The 18,293-nt window shown below is 33.5% G+C and overlaps 1 protein-coding gene across 1 annotated transcript in view; it reads left to right on the top strand.

Moving 5' to 3' along the window:
* The first annotated feature begins 469 nt into the window (after positions 1-469).
* Positions 470-18,293, top strand: part of LOC108741169 (mycosubtilin synthase subunit C) — an 87,435-nt gene continuing 69,611 nt past the window's right edge. The window contains exon 1 of the mRNA XM_025977713.1: positions 470-627. The gene's annotated coding sequence lies outside the window, so the exon portion shown is untranslated. The remainder of the gene's footprint in view (positions 628-18,293) is intronic.

Here is an 18,293-nt window from a genome sequence, read left to right on the forward strand (position 1 = left end):
CCTTGGTTTTGCGTTGGGCAGTGACCAAATTTCGCTCATTTCTACCACCTAAATACATTCGCCGTCATTTACTAATCAACCCTAGTTGTATAGCGAGGTACGATGGTTAACTGCGAAGTCAATTTCGTAATGTGCAATATGAATCTGCCTCTCGTGCGCGCATCTGAAGATTCATGTGATTCTAAACTACCTATACCTTTAATTATAATTGTACTGTTTAAAAGTCGGTTTATTGGTCATTTTAGAGATTGCGTCAAAACCAATAAAACAAAAAAAAGAACAATTGACGGCAGTAAAATGCAGGGTTAATGAACACAACGGTCATGCAGTGACTGTTAATAGCATTCCCACTCTGATGACCGTGTTTGTGTTCTGTCCTTTTTTAATTAACGTTATATTGTTGGAGATCTTACTCCTTCCACATTTGGTGCTTTTTCTTTAATTCGGGTTGCGTATAAATTGCCATGCTCACTCTGTTGCAATTTCAAAGTAAACGGCGCGAACCGTGACACACATAACCGTTCTCTTCGTCGTATTGTTTGTTATACTCGAACTACTCGAATAGTGAAAAACATTTTGTTAAAGTTTTGTTTCAATTTTGTGAGAAAAGTATACACAGTTTTTTCAGTAAGTACTTAGATGTCGTAAAGATAATTGTACCCTATGATCCTTTCAACAAAAATTATTTTATCCTTGTTTTTAAAGGTATTAGACGAGTTTTGTATATTTATACGTATTTATAAATTTTGTAACTAGCATAACTTTGGGATAGAAGATGCAAAATGTGATTATCTGCACCTAGTATTACTTAATCTAAATTTATTTTTACAAAATAGATAAAAATTCTATGTTCAATTCCACAAAATTTTGTTTTTAGTAAAAAAGTTAAGAAGGGGAAACAATCGTAAAATGTTAAGCAAAATCAAAATTTTGATGAAATTATTATAACATTGAGTGATTATTTAAAAAAATGCAGATACGTATCTAGAGATTATTTTAAATATAACGTATAAATTGGTTTTAAAAAATTCATTAGAACAAACAAAAGGCAAAGTACAATAGAAATGCCGTAACTTCCAAATACTACAGCATTACATAAAAATAAGTGTATATGTTAAACTTATCTTTAACTTACTAAATTTTTTAACACATTCATTGATTTTACAAATTTTAAAGGTATTATTTGTTTGTGAATGCAGAAAAAATTATTTGATTCGACAAAAGCATATCATCAAATTTAATTTCGAGTTAGAGAAATATTGAAATAATTACAGTAACTGGACTTCCGGAGCTAATATAAATAACTTAAAATTTAAAAGCAGTTCAATAGTTGCGAATAAAAATTGAGTGAAGGTATAGTGGAAATTAGTGACATTCTACGACATTTATGAATAAAAATACTTTCTAATAGTTATTTATAAATGTATATGATATAGAATAACAGACGTTCTACATAGATAAAAATTGATTGATATTATGAAAATTAGCTCTTGTTTTTAAAAAAAAAAGTAAATAGGTAGGTGTGCATTGATAGATGCTAAGTCAGTCGGAAATGAATCAGCAATTACAATAATAACAGAATTATTTTAATTCAATATTGAAATATGGGTTTTTCTTTCTCTGCCGTTCCAGATAAAACTGATTTCTATTTATTTTTAAATTGCTACTGAAAAAAAAAACCATCATAACTGGTTTGACCACGACGCTTATTTTGAATATTTATAAAGTTTAATAACATTTACATCAATTTACAGCTGTTTCTCTTGCAAAATTTTTGCTAGATAATCAAACTGATTTTTCATTGCTTCTGAAGAAAAACAAACGAAAAAATTATACAATTCTCAAAGGACCGCGCTAAATCCTTAAGGAAAATGACCCTCTTTTATACTCTTTGATACTTTGGATTCTAGTAGTTCACGACCGGTACATCGAAAGACCCAGTGGGCGCTAAGTCGTAAAAACTCATTTTTTTGAGATGTGGTTCCTTCAACTTGCATTCTTCCGTAAGGACTTTCAAAGTATAAAGTTGCAGCATTTTGATCGTCACTAGGTACATTCTTTCCACATATTTGCAATGTTTTAAAGTTTCAATAACTCAGCATTCTCTATCATTTTCCTAATTACATTTGCGGCGTTTTTACGGTTAGATGCAAGACAGTTGCTTTTCCCAGATTTTTATCAACACAAAAATCTTGGTATTTTTGCGAACCAATGCGGTAACGTCTTGCCACATGTTACAAAATTATTAAAAACTGGTATAAATGCCAAAAAGTTTGGACATCTAACATTACAACCTAATATAGAAAACACTTTTGCCGCTCCCCACATTTTCACCGCTCGGGACCCATGATCCCTATTGCAACCTCTACGCTACACCACTGGTTACAAATATATTAGAAGCGGAAACAGTCAGACCTGGTTAGACAGTTGTCGATAATTATTGATATATCAATAACAATGATAGCAACTGATGACTATATATAGTAGATAACTAACTATATAGTAAATATATCCACATATATTTCAAACTATCGATAAAAATTCCTGTTATTTGAATTGCAAAATATCAGTGTTCGTTTATGTTAATAAATAATTAAAAAATAAAAAAAAACAAAATAGTGATTTTTTTAAACATCTTGATGTATTGGTAATTGTAGAATTTTTTAAATATTTTTGAAATGAGTTATTTTCTAAAAAAAACTAGCGATAATTATTGAATATATCGATATATCGATAGTTGGTAATATTGTTATCGATAACAGTTATCGCCCAAGACCTGGATTAGACTACTGTTCGCAAGTTGTAAGGGATGTGGAATGCTCTAATTTTAGGGAAATGCGAAAATCCTCATTACGTGTTCAAACAGTCTAGAAACTAATGACCTTGTGATCGTAAAACGCTGCTAAAATGTAGTTTTATAGTACTGGCTCTTTTGAGCTTACCGTAGGCCCAAACGGCATTTGATTTTGCAGCATATGTTTAAACAGTCAAACATGGACCCACGTAATACAATCTACATATCACATCTTCGTAGTTTCTTAATTAAGCATTTAATCATTTCACAGACTAATTGCTCTATATTAAGTCACATCGCATTGTATTGTGTGATCCGTGATGTCAGAGGCGAGCAGATTATGAATTAAAATATTTCATAATCTGCTGCTTAATAAGCAAATAAGATGTGTATATAACGTATTAAACAACCAGTAGATATAGATCGCGATTTGAAAGTCTTGGAATCTAAGGAATTCAAAATGAACCTCATCAGTTCGCCTTAGACATTTTGGACATAACACTAAACTATTAGCTGCCATTAAACATCAAGCAGCGTCTAAAAAATAACTGTAGATTGTGTCTTGACGCAATATTTAGTAACTTGCAACTAATTGTGAGTTCATTAATGTCTGAGAAGGTCTATTCTGTTGTGATCTCTACAGAATTAGAAGATCAGAAGCACACTTGTTAATGAATAAATATTAGATATCATCGTTGTTTTATGATCAACTGATACTTGCTGTTAACTGAAGTTATTTCAAATGTTAGACAAGGGCCTTACTAATACTAGGAGAACCAGAGACAACAAGGCGAAGCTAATGTTATACTGCTTCATTTTAGTACATGTCCGTCGTTATCGTAACCATCAAGTGACGAAACACTTATACCTGCTCGTGACCTTCGCAACAGCTGGTACATAGACAAGTCAATTGTCAAAAGTTACTGCTATTACCACAAAATACACAAATAAATTGAATGTGAAAATATCAAACAGAAAAGAATGTATTCGCGGACATGGTGGTGACATATGGATGGTGTAATGGGAATTCACTGGCAGCATCACGCCAATACGCGTAATCACTGTTGGTGTAATTGGGGGCTTTCGGCAAGGTCATTACCTTCATGTATTATGTATATCACTGAGTGGTGCGAGATGGTTCATTCTATTTCTTTTCCATGTACCTTCTTCTCCTTTGGTTTTTCCATAGTACTGATACTGACATAGATACCTAATTGAAAAAACCCAGTCATTCTGCTTACCGCCAGAACAAAACGAATCTTACACAAAAAAAGAACTGAAATTATCGACACACTGCAGGAGAGGAAGTCATTGTCTCATTTTATACTACTTGAAACTTTGTAGGATGACAGACACTATAATAATAAATAAGAAAAAACGGTCTTGCTACTGTTTAGCGGAACAGAGACAGTCTTGCAGTCGATTGAAAGCACTGCTGATACGATCAATCTTTTTTTATCAACAATAGACTGTGGACAATTACTAAACAAAAGAAATGCAAAAATAATATACCTACAGGTAAATACAAGACAACTGAATTTTGTGTTGTGCTCATTCCAGCACTACTAGTCACGACAACAAAAATTGATCCCCTTTCACGTTGCTCCATTATTCAGCAGCAAGACTGGCTATTTGTACATCAGTAGGGTATATTTTGTCTAAAAAAACTTTTTATGCAGTATAAAATAACTCACTGAAAACATTCGTTAGCTCTCGCAAGGTAAACTTATCCAACTGAATCGACTTTGCAGATTATAAAAGTCCAGCAGAATGTTCTCGGATCATAGACTGCCGATTATCACGATTATCACTACATGGTATAAAACAAAGTCGCTTCCCGCTGTTTGTCCCTATGTATGCTTAGATCTTTAAAACTACGCAACGGATTTTGATGCGTTTTTTTTTTAATAGATAGAGTAATTCAAGAGGAAGGTTTGTGTGTATAATACATGCATAATATAGTAGAGAAACACTGATAATTTTAGAGGTCTCTAATGGGATGTCGTAAATAAACACATATTTTTTGCTCTTGCATTGCAAACGCTGGCTGAACCTTACGAGATAGATCAAAATAATGTACTACAGTATAAAGAGGTCTACAAAAAAGTTCGGGATGGTATATGTCTACCTCTTAGGGATAACCCACAATAACCATTTTTTAACCTTTACTTTTTATGAGAAATAATGGCTTATTTACGAAGCAATTTTAAGCAATACAGCATTAATCTTTATTCAATAAAGTACTTTTAAATACATTGTCCATTTAATATAGATCAATATGGCCCTTTACAGCATGTAANTTTACTTTTTATGAGAAATAATGTCTTATTTACGAAGCTATTTTAAGCAATACAGTATTAATACTTATCCAATTAAGTACTTTTAAATACATTGTCCATTTAATATAGATCAATATGGCCCTTTACAGCATGTAATTTAAATGAATATTTTCGAAGGTATTACAGATTTAAAATGCAGGGACATAGCGGATGAGGCGATACCGGCCGTGGGGCCGATTTGTATTGTCTAATGACAAAAAAGCTGTGAATGTTGTATATAAAAACATTCTGTAGTATATTTACTATCAGCATCGCACCCGTGCGAAGCTGGGGCGAGTCGCTAATATCAAATAAGATCGAAAACTTGATCTAGTTTTGATAAAACAACAAAACAATAGCCTAATCTATTCCTAATTATTTTGTTATTGTGTGTTTCGTTTGTCATTTATATAGTTTTAAATCACCTTCTATGGTCTGATAATTATTTATACGATTCAATAAACTGTGACTTAGCGATTTTGTGCCCTTCCGAGAATTACAACTTTTAATTTTATGATTTTCGTTGCGGTGATGTATAATTAATAACAGCAAAAAAACCCGTTAACAATATTCATTAATAAAAAATCTTATAAGTATTAATGATTATTTCCATCTGTGGTTATAGTAATATTTTGTGATACAAGAAACAGAAGTAAAAGATACTGTCATTGACTATTAGTCAGATAATTTCTCAATTATTATTCAATTCAGTAGCGGCATGCTGATATAAGGCTCCTCGTCTTTTATATACACTAGTGGAGAAATGAGAACCAAGTGGAGGGATATTCTATAAGATATAAAACATTCTGTAATCATCAGAATTTAAAAATTACGACATAACCTAGGGAAATTCGTGTAAATAGTGTAATTTATTGTTTTTACAGTCTCTCTCTTGTCTTACCGGCATACTGTTGTTTTGCAAAACAAAAATGTATTTATTGTTTAGTAAATTGAGTAGGTATACTAAATCAAACATTTTTTTATAACTACATATTTTATGTTTAGTAATTTTCAACAATAACGAAATAATCGATTATTCCCATTAATCCCAAAAATCGATTATTTTCATACAATCGACAATCAATTTTGTTGAACTTAATAATCGCCCAGCCCTAATGTTAAGAATATATTTAAGAAAGAAGTTTTAAACTACCCTAGACAATAATTTTCAGTCTCTCAGAGTCTTTAGCTTCTCTGAGAGCGTCTCTTACAGCCCTTCGCAGTCTTTTAGTTATTGCCTAGGTGTTTTTATGGATCTCTCACAGTCTCTGTATGAGACACCCGAACGATAAAATTGTTAAATCAGAGATTAGAGTCTCTCACAGAAAGACTGGGATCTCTGAAATACGTTGAACTTAGAAAATTTTAACCATATCTATCTAGGCACCACTTATTGAGAGATTTGAGTCTCTCGTTGAGAGATTCGAGTCTCTCGTTCAGAGACTGGATACGAAATGAGGATCTCTATATGAGCGACTTGAGTCTCTCGTTCAGACAGTTCTCGACAGTCTCTCTCAGCGACATTAGAGAGACTCGATGAGAGACGGAGACTCGAGTCCCGCTTTTAGAGACTCTGAGAGACTGAACATTTTTATCTCGGGTATTTATAGTCAATTCTTAAGGTCAACTTTATCAGAATATCCAACATTCAGAGTTTGTATTTAATCTACGTTAGTATGAATTATATAATATTGTAGTATGTATTATGATATACAGTTCGCTTTCTTCATTAGAAACGTTACATGTCTCTCCGGTCGACGACCAATCGTTTGTTTGACTTCGGGTAGTAGGTCATTGTCTTTAACCACATACTTCATAAGAATTACATAGAACGCTTTATATAGTGGCTGTGTTTGAGAATAAATTGTTACACAATTTATTTTATAGTTTAATTTTGTGAACTGTAAAGTACGAAATATAAAAATACTGATATGAAATGGAAGAAAAAGTAGAAAAAGGACGAATATAAAGGTAGGAGTCGAAAAATTAGAAGAAAATTGGTGCGTAAAGCCAAAGGTCCCGAGTTCGATTCCCGGCGGGGGTGTGACAACACCAACAATTTTTCCCTCATTAATTTGAGTTAGTTTGTAGTGGTAAATTGCAGAAATTCAGAAACGAATTTTCAGAATAATATTTCATATTAAAGAAATAGCTGATTTTCGGTATCTAGTAGTCTAGTACTCAGATAATTCAGGATGGAAGGAGCAGTAAAGATATAAAAGAGTCGATTCACCTTCAACAAACAAAGTCACTTTTATGCTCGCGATCGGTTAATTTAGAAATTCGAAAAGATTGTTAAATGTGTATGACTGGAGCGTAGCGCTTTGGGGATGCTAAACATGGACATTAGGGGCGGCGGAAATGAAAAGGTTGGAAAACACCTTTTCAGGCGTGAAAGCTAGTTATAGACATTTTTTAAACAGAAGCATGACTTGAGAGGAGTAGAGGTAGATCTAGATTAGATTAATGATCACGAATATTTAAGGATGTTTGGGAGGTATGTCAAAATGTTCCAAAACGTTCCTCATTCAATTCTAACTCCTGTAAAAATTACAAATCGATTCACGAAATCGTTAAAAAGTTATTGAAATTTTAAAAAATTGTAATTTTACACGTCATTTTATGGAGATTCGTTAACCGAACAGATTAAATTTATTTTTATTAACAGAAAAAAAGCTACCAGAAATTTCAAACTTTTATAATAAGTAACTTGAACTCTGGAGAATCACTTTAGCGTAAGGTTATTCAAATTCACTAAATGGTTATCGAGGAAAAAATGAAAAATTAGCTGAAAATCTCGTTTTTACTTGATAATATAATGATAATATTTATAATTGTCTGAAATAAATGCAATTTTAAAGTTTTAATTATTATTTAAACATATTAAAAAGTTTTACGCTCATTATTAATAGAGATTGAAACTAAATATTTTTTTGTTTCGAAGTTGAAATCAAGGCATATTCACTGCCAAAAGTCAGTTAAAAATTTTCCATATTATTCGTTATTTCTTATTTTATTCAAAGTTTTTGGTCAAATTCCAAATTTTCTCTCAAACCGTATACTTTTTTTTAGTATAGATAGTATTTATTTACCTCATGATATGCTGCAAAACCTAATTAATCACGAATTTCTAATTTTATGTACTCTTGTCTCCGATTGTACCTCCCAAACATCCTTAAGGATGTATGATGTTTTAAGGAAATGTAAAGATTAGTTCAGAATAGGAAAAAGTGGAGGTGCGTGTCCAAACAATCTTAGGACTGACGACCTTATGATGATGAAAGAACGCAGTACAAGTTGAGTGTACGTATATACAAAGTTTAGGCGCAGTACAAACCTAGTCAGATAATAATTCCACATTTTTAAAGTTACTTAAGCAAAGCATTTACGTACATATATTTTGTGATAACGCGACTCAAATAATGGCTTTATTGAAGTTCATTTAACTGTTCTGGTTTCAAAAAATGGTAACTGTGTAATACTCGATCACGTGAACAACTGCTAATGTGACAGTTCCAGCATTTTCACTTTCCCCAAACAATATCGTTATCAATGTCATCAGCAACGATATCAGATATCAACACTATTACCATGTGGTAAATGTGTGTCCAAGGGCTACTGGTCATTCTAATGGAACCTAATAACGAAAGGTAGAATATAATGACAATGTTCAGCTGCTAGTTCTAATAATAAAATTTGTTAAGAACTTTAATATAGATATATAGATTCATTTTATTTTGTTTAACTTCTTTTCTAAAATTATCATTCATAGTATTATTATTANTTCATTTTATTTTGTTTAAATTCTTTTCTAAAATTATCATTCATAGTATTATTATTATTACTGAATGAATCTCATTATCTTGGGGGGTTTCCAGATGTACCTACGTATTTTTGTAACCGATCGGTCAAACCCTCTAGAAATTAGATAGATAGCAACTGACCTTTCCACGGTGCACACCACTTTTAACTTACCTGCTTTATACAGTTGCTACAAAATATAATATAGTTGTTGACGAAACTTCTCCGAAGGATTTTATCAATAAACGTGTTTTAAGTTACCAGTGTCCGTTTTGTTTTTATTATAAGTGGCAACAACTAAAAAGCGAATCCTTTTTTTTGTGTTGCAAATTGCCAACGTGCAATTCATCGCTAACAAAATTATTGCCTTTATACCTTATTAAAGAAACGTCATGTGTATACTTGGAGAGAAAAGCTTACATGATGAGGAGTGAAAGGAACTCCCTCCCCCCAATTTCAAAAAAGGTGAAAACAACAGATGGTCTCATCGTATCTCATGGAATACCCCTTTATTTATACAGTAGAATCCCGATTATCCGGATCAATTAAAACCAGGGGTATTCCGTATAATCGAAAATCCGGATAAACGATTTCAAAGCAAATCAAATAATATTTAAGTTTTAATAATTTTTTATTATGTAATGGGTTTTACTTAGATAATACGAAATATAAAAAACGAGCTATAACGGTAGATAATGAATTACATAATACCTAGGTAATTTAAAATTCTTGCTCAAGCGCGCAGGTGAATTTCATTATGGAATCAGAATTCTTTTTAATGTCTGATATCGTAGAAGTTCCGACACCATATATTTGTGCTAACTTACTGCCAGATTCACCATTTTTTATACTCTCAATTATCTTCATTTTGTCTTTAAGAGACAACACTACTCTTTTTCGCTTGGACATTTTAAATTTTCAACACAAAACGTAAACAAAAATAAAAGACAACCTTTCAGTTGAACGCTATCAAAGAAAATGAAACAATAACAAACACTATCCCGCAAACAAATGAGAGCGGGAGTACACCGTCGGAGGCGGGAATAAACTTGTCGTAACATGTCTCGTTGCGCCGTCAAAACATTTTTAAATTAATAATTAGAGCCGAGACGAATGAGTCCGGATAATCGGATGTTCGGATAATCGATGTTCGGATAATCGGGATTGTACTGTATTCGATTTTTCACCACTACCTCCGCTCGCACCTAAAACAGTTTTGTAGTATTCTACCAGACCTTCCATACACCCTTCAACCCCTCATTCGTTTAGTGTTCTATAGGAGTTGACCACTCTACCCCCCCCCCTTTCCGCCCTCCTGCACCGTAAGTTTCGTATTGTAAACAATTTTGCGACATTAGATCAGACTAGACTGAGTTACATTATTTTCTATTCCAATATTGTATTTTTTTCACTTCCGCCCCATAGCTTCTTCAGTGTTGTATGTTGTAGGAAGTCATCCGCACTCCTCCACCGACAGTCCCATTGAGTGCGCAATTATCAATAAGTGAAATAAAAAACTAAATAAGGATTTAAGGCGTGGACTTTCTATTACGTAGAATACAATAAGCGATGATGTTATCACATAATAAATACGTGCTTAATTAACTTACTTCGTTTATTTGACGTAATTGACAATTATCGCTTATTATATAATAGGAAGGAACAATTCCCAACCTAAATTAAGATAAGTAGATGGTATCGTTTGAATTAAACGCGGAAGGTTTAACAGTAACCGGTCATGACCTACTAAATTGCCGATCACTTAATTCCCATTAAATTGTTGCTTTTGACAAATGTGCTTCTTATTGCGTTGTTTAGCGACCTTCGATTGAAATTATGAGGCCATAAATAAAAATTTGCGAATGTAAAAGAAATATCATAGTAGGTAAGCGAAGGATGGAGTGGATAGGTGAATATCTATGTGTATAAAACAAATATGTGAAGTTAACGAACCGTTCATATTCCTTAATTATTGTGAATATATACATGTATCTATGTATTTGCTTGCACCATTACTAAACAACATTTTTGTATTTTAACTAACCTTGCCTTTTTAATCGATCGATAAAAATGTTGTCAAAACATGCAGGTTCGTACTGTTTTTAAATATATAAAGAGCGGTTCATAGTCTTTAAAACAGGAAAAAATTATTGTGGCTAATTATTATTACCATTAGATCACGCTATACAGTAAAAGTATTCACGGTTTCCTTATTCGCAAGTAAAAAAAATTGCAACCCAGTTCCTCTATTCGCGGCTAAAAATTTCATTATTCGCGGGTGCAATCGGTAAACAGAAAAGGATTCGGTGTCATTTATTAAGGAGATTGAACGTACCTAGGGTGAATTTTTCCGAAATCATGGATTTCTATTCTAAACATTGTGATTTAACGCTACGAGATAAATATTCGATTTTTTGTATTGTAATAGACAAAGGTTCACACTAATTCGATATCGTTTTGGTTTTCAACAATATGATCATTAAAAGCTTTTATAATTATAACTGCTTAAAGTTGATGCTTCTTGTAGGATACGTATATTCAAGAGAAATTAATAAATTAAAAAATGGCCCTCGACAAGTTTTAGAATAAAGCTTTACCCATCTTACTACAAAATTTCAAACCACTGTTCCAAAGAATAAACTCATGATATCTAGAACCGATAAGCTTTTTTTTACTCAACGGCGCATGTCCTACTGAATCGCCTTAATGTATCTTTAGGCATCTTTTGAGTATGTACGTGCCGAGGCAGCTTTTATAAAAGATGTTACTGAGTAAACAGAAAAGGATTCGGTGTTATTTTTCAACGTATCGGCATCTTTTAGATACTGTTGGCTCGTGCCGAGGTGACTTTTATAAAAGACTAGCTGTCCCGGCAGACTTCGTACTGCCTCAATCGATAAATAAAAGAAAATAATCTGAAAGATAGTTAACAACTTTCATATTTATTCACCTTTTAAACCTTTTCTGGACTTCCACAAATAAATCAAGACCAAAATTAGGCAAATTGGTCCATCCGTTCTCGAGTTTTAGCTAGACTAACGAACAGCAATTCATTTTTATATATGCAGATGTAACCGAATGGACTAATTCAAAATTCAAAACAAGAAAAAATCACTAAATTTTTCGAACCCTTGTCTAAAGGTGATTATAACGATTAATTTGAATTGCGAATTTCTCAATAAATTGATTTTATTCTGATACATATTGGTTTTATTTTGGAACCTTAGAACGTATCCCCTATGATTCCATACTAATTACCATTCCATATCCACGGTTTCTGTATTCGCGACATATTTATGGAGCGTATACCCCGCAACATCATAGCCACGGTGTTCAACCCCCCTCCCCTCATTCATTTATGCTGCAGTATAAAGAGTATGCCAAATATAGGTAGTACAGTAGAAACGACAAGCAATAGATTACAAAATACCATATTCATTTAGTTTTTTCTAATAATTAACAAATCACATCGTGAATAAAAGCAAACAAAAAATACAATAACCTTACCACACCCAATTAAGTAAATAAGTATACGTCAATATTGGCATTTCCAGTGAAACCATAAAATAATTCCTCAATATAGTTGATTGGAATACAACAGCTAATTAAGATTATTAGATGAACTACAATTTGTCTATTTTACATTTTTCCATTTTGTTGAGATACCTTTACCCAAACTGCTTCCGAACATAACGCCCTCCTCGGCGGCCACTCGAAGTACATGCCAAGACCCACATTCCTCTCTAGTTTTCATGTGGTAATTTATAAATACGGTTTTAGATCATTTGTTTCAAACAGAAAGTTTTGAATATAGGTTGAAATACGTAGTGTGAGATTTTCCTAGAGAATAATGACTGCGTGACGAAAACTTAAGCCTCCCCGCCCCTGTGACCAAGCGTGGAATTTTTGAAGACCCCCCGACGGGTCACGTAGTACAGATATGTTCCCTTAGAACTTGCCACAAATCGTATTTTTTGCTGCGACCTTTTATGCAGACGTCTTACCATTACCTACCTCCAGGCAGTAAGCAAAAGTAACTATCCCTGGAGTACCCATCTTTAAAGCACGATTTCGCTATTAGCGTGACCTTCACGTCTGGTTTTTCATTCAGGTTTTTTCGTTTGTAATTCACCGTTTTCTTTTCATTCCACGCTTTGATTCTTCGTCTCGGGATCTACTCATTTGCACGTCTCATCTCCTGTACTCGCGTTTAGCAAAATACCTGAATTCACTTGACAGTCTTGACAAGCACGCAACCGATTTTATCTTTACACAGGTGAGAAGTTTTTTGGATCGATTTTCGCACAAAGGTTAATGAAGTTATATTAATACACTTTGCTAACTGTAGTAGCAGATTTCAGCACATTTCAATGTTATGTGCTTTATTTATTAATTAGAATTTTTTAAAGGTGTCATAATCAAGGTAATTTAGTAAAAAGTAAAGCTATAGGTAATTTAGAATGACATGGGCCCTGACCTTGGGTTCCGGAATGACAAAACTCCCTCCGTTCGTTTGTTTCTACATTTTTCGTCATTTTTTACGTTTCGTATGTAGCTCCATCCTTGGGTGTATGACGCGGTAAATGGTTGGATTCAATAGCATACCAGCCGTGTTAATTTTTAGGGTTCCGTACCCCAAAAGGGAAAAAAGAACCTTTATGTAATCACTTCGTTATACGTGTGTATTCTGTCTGTCTATCGGTCAAGATTCTTCTCAGATGTCAGGTCTGCATTTCCTTGAAGATGAGAAAAAAATCAATCTTCTAACAACGCAAAAGAAAAAAATTTGGCAAAAACTAATGCATTAAAGCACAAGTAAAGAGGAAATATCTGAAAGCTGTAGCTTTGTAGTTATTTTTTTTTTTATTTCTAATATAATAATTGTACGTTTTGGGGTCTGATTAATTAATTTTCAAATAAAAACTAACTTATTGGTTGTAATTATATTCTTTTGTCATAGTAGTAGTTAGAAAGATCAAAGAACTACCTAATTGTAAGTACATGTGTAAGTATTTACACGAAAAACAATAACTACTGCTTTCAGGCAACATTTAAAATGAGTACAGACAAATGTTGATATAATTGTAGTGCTACGTTAAGGTAATTAGAAACGAATAGTAATTCATTTATAAATTTAAAAATTGAGAATTCTTCTAAAAACAACTTTTTGAAAACATTTGTCGTTCTCCTTGAAATATATTTATTAACGATGCATAAACAATAGACTCAAATACGGTAGTTTTAATTAACTAAAAATGAACATAGACAACATACGAAATTTTTTAAAAAGGTTAGCAAAATGAGCTCATTTAAGGTAATGAGCTCTGTAATGATTTTCAATAACAATAAGCTGAAGCAGAAAACATCAATAATATAAAGGAAATGGATTGTTTACGAAATTTTAAGACACTTATATATATGCTTATCTTCAACTTAATTGCTTCATCTGAATAACTAAGTAGTTTTTCAATGCTAGAATCAATAACAAATTAGCGAGTTTTCTTTGGTTAATTGGAAATATAGAAGTTGTTTTCATAAAAGTTTGTATAGCTTGCATTACACAAATATAAAATCGGTAAAAAATTTCGGGAGAATTTTTTTGTATTCTCCACTCAAAAATCGTGAAAAATGACAAAATACATTTCGGATAGTTAAAAGAGCTGGTTCCTTCTTTTCTAATTTTCTTGCTGCTTGACTGCTTATTAGGAGGCATCATTAAGAAAAATTAAGGGTCCGTCTGGGAATTTACAGTTTCTAGCTGAAATAGTAATTTAAAAAACAAATTTAAAAAATATTATTTTGTCGGGTCGCTAAGCTTTACAATTTTTATAAAAGCTTTATTTCTGTGCAACCGCACAGCGCCCTCAATTTTGTCATTCTGGACATTTTCCCGATTCCCCCTCTATAGGTTGGGCTTTGAGCAAATCTCACGAGCAGATTTACGCAACACATCAAACTGTGAAAGTAAACAATTTCAGCCATGTTTTTTCATTAAAAATATCATTACACTGCAAATCAATTGTAATGCAATGTACAGGCCTGACGCTGGAAGCTGGTGAAAATTTTAAAATGGCGTGGATGCACGGTGGCAAAAGTAGGTAGTTTTAGGTATAACGATTGCAGCCCTCTTTCTTCAGTATTCCTATCAGGGGCGTAGATTAAATATTTAAAAGTACGGATTAGTGAGCAAGTAATAGACACACAAACAGATGAATTAATTGTTCATGTTGGTGACAGTGATAGAGATTCCCATGATGACAGTGAATGTGAAAACTAACTATAAAACAAAAGCAATAGGTTTATTTTTTCTTTTTGGTTTCTACATTATTTTCTACTACGCCACTGTCCTATCTACATTAGTACTATAATTTACGCCTACTGAAAGCTTATTTGTGTATCGGTTCCAAGTGACTTACCCAAATAGGTCATAAATGGGCAAGTAGTTGCACGACCGCTCGCCAGCTTCCTTCGTTCGACCTGTATATAAATAGTATTCAAACTTCATCATTTGCTATTAAGAAGTTCGACCCTGTACCGACCGGCATGGCCTAAAGGTTTATTTAGACCATTGGTTAGCATTCGGGAGGACGCCGGTTCGATTCCGGGTCCATCTGCCTTGATCCATGTTCTTCTGTGGTTTTCTTGAATCACTTAGGTAAATATTCCTAAGATAATCTTTCCATTCTCTTCTGTCTTATTTTCGTCCATCTCACCTTTCTCACCCATTTCCACGATTCCTGAAAGGAGGCTGAAGTGGGCCTTTCTCCCTACCTTCCAGCGTAGTCCGGAGGCACTGTCCACCCACCAGCATTACTGGCTGGTGGGAATGAAACACCCAAAAGTTTTTAAAATTGTTTTTTTGACCCTGCATCTTACAAAGAAACCAGAAGAAGGTCGATTTGCCGCCCTCTAATATAATTTACACTTCCAGGTAAACACCGTCAAGTTATACATTATTCAAAGACTATACCACTGGCGATGGTATCATTCGTCCATATTTGAAAGAGTAATACTAGTCTGTTTGATAAATAATACCTACCTACACCTTAATGAATCAAAAGTTTACAGTTTTTTCTTTAAAATTCTAAACAAAAAATTTTTTGACACTTTCAAACATCTAAAGATTCGTATAGCTACAGGGTGATAATACAACAAGGATTTCGAAATTTCCTAATAATTTCCGATTTGTAAGTACCCAAAGTATTAAAACAATATAATTTAGAACGAAAAAAAGAATATGTATTTCATTTCTTCGGATCGCCGAACAGTTGTTAGGTATTGCCACCAACATTGTAGTCATACATTTACGATGTAATTTAACAAGTTAAAAAACCTCTTGAACATAAAATATTTTACTGGCTTTCCTCTGAAATATTTTTACATGCAGTTCGCACAAAATGAAATCCCATTTTATAGGTATTAGATGTATTATGGTATCGTGAAAATTTTTATGAGTTTTTGGTTGGATAGTCATTATTGAAACTTTTCCATGTTAAGCAGAGAAATAAAAATGTGAAAATTGACAATTTATAATAACTACTTTAGTCTATCGATTTTGTAATCGATTAATCGAATACCTGAATCGATTTTGTAAACTAAATTGTAATCTTATTTTTACGTAGGTCAAGCAAGAGACCAAGGTGCTTCCATTCTAGGCGCCGCCGTTTCGAGCGCGAGTCGCGTGACATCGTCAGTATCAGGCAGTGGTAAACACCTAACGCTGCTGGTCATCGATGACCAAAACACCGACTGGACGAAGTATTTCCGCGGAAAACGTATCGGCGACTACGATATTCGAGTCGAGCAAGCGGAATTCAAAGAATTGACGGTAACAGCAACCTGCGATGGCGCCAACGTTTCGATGGCCGTTTACCGAGGCGGCACGAGGGTTGGAAGATCATTCAGACCAGATTTCTTGTTGGTATGTTACAGTATTCATTATTGTTTGTAAAACTGGTTAATATGGATCAAGAAATTAACGAACGGAGTGATTTGGAGCTCTAGATCCTAACTTAGCATTCGGGAGGTCAGTAGATCGATCCAGATCCACCTGTCAATTTCCAAATTTATCTGTGGATTATCACAAAAATTCTGGACAGTTATATTCTACAAATAATCTTACACTTCCCTTCTATCTTTTTTTTTATCCGTCTCATCTGCCTCTTCCCTAACCCCAAATCCTATGAAGGAGGTTAAAGAGGGCCATCCGCTCTATTCTCCGGCTTTGCATTAGACTTTAGAAAGGAGGGACTACCCGCCCGTTAGCATTAGTACCTTAGTTTGCGATATTAAGTTAGAATTTAGCCTTACACTTGCCTTGAAATATACAACTTCAAACTTCGAAAGATGCAATATTTGACTTTTCTGTGAGCAATACTACGTGAGGTAATACGACAAATCAACCTACATTGTTGACGTCTTTGACGTTCCTTGTGCCAATTAATTCAAATATGATCAATACGATCTTAGTTTATGGGACAGTTTTCAGTAAACGCAAATGGTCAAGTGGTAAGGATGATTAGTTAGTACGGCGGCGGTTTTGGGTTCCATCTCGGGCCGGCACTGACTTTTTTTTTCGTTTTCCATCTTAATTAATTGCCCTAAAAATGCTTTTGTTTTATTTGTTAGTATCAGAAGGTTACGCTAGAAAAACAGGCGAGTGTTGTCGCGATTTTATCATTAAGAAACTTCATTCAATACTGAAACCTGTGAGGAAATTTTGTGGCCTAATTCGGATTCAAAGTCGTAAATTGAGGGGGGAATAACAAAGAACAAAAAATACAGCACGTCTTTTCCCTGCAGCTGTTGTATCCGAAATCAATAAAGTTATTGTGATGTCTAGTTATTGAATTAACAATTGACAAAAATTAAGGGCAAGCTTATTGTATTATTCGGTAAAAAGAAAGCTTTTTACTCTACAAAGCGACTTTTCGTTTTTTAACGGAATTATTAAAATTAATTTGATGGATTGAATTTTTGCTAAGCGCAAAAAACATTAGGACTAATTTGAGAAGTTCAAAAAAGTTCATGGCTGTGGCTGAACGAAATACAAAAAGTTTTATAAATTTTAATTTGCTTTTCATCAAATATTACACCTACGTGTATATAAGTTTCAAGCAAATTACCCATTTCTGAGGTAAATCAATTAACTGTTTGTACTCGGGGAAAACTAATTAACAACTTTATTTATCAACAGTACTAAAACGGAGTTGCGAAAATAAACGTAAAAATTTTCGATATTCGAATGAAATACGAGGGTGGATTGATAAGTTTCCGGCCTAACCAAGAGATGACGCCACTAGGCCTACCTTGAGGTGACATTCTATAGTACCATCCTTGGATAGCTTGTAGCTATAGTTTCAGCCCGATCTCCTTGCTAG

This window comes from Agrilus planipennis, unplaced genomic scaffold (genome assembly GCF_000699045.2).
Source record: "Agrilus planipennis isolate EAB-ADULT unplaced genomic scaffold, Apla_2.0 scaffold94, whole genome shotgun sequence".
In the NCBI taxonomy this organism is placed as follows: domain Eukaryota; kingdom Metazoa; phylum Arthropoda; class Insecta; order Coleoptera; family Buprestidae; genus Agrilus; species Agrilus planipennis.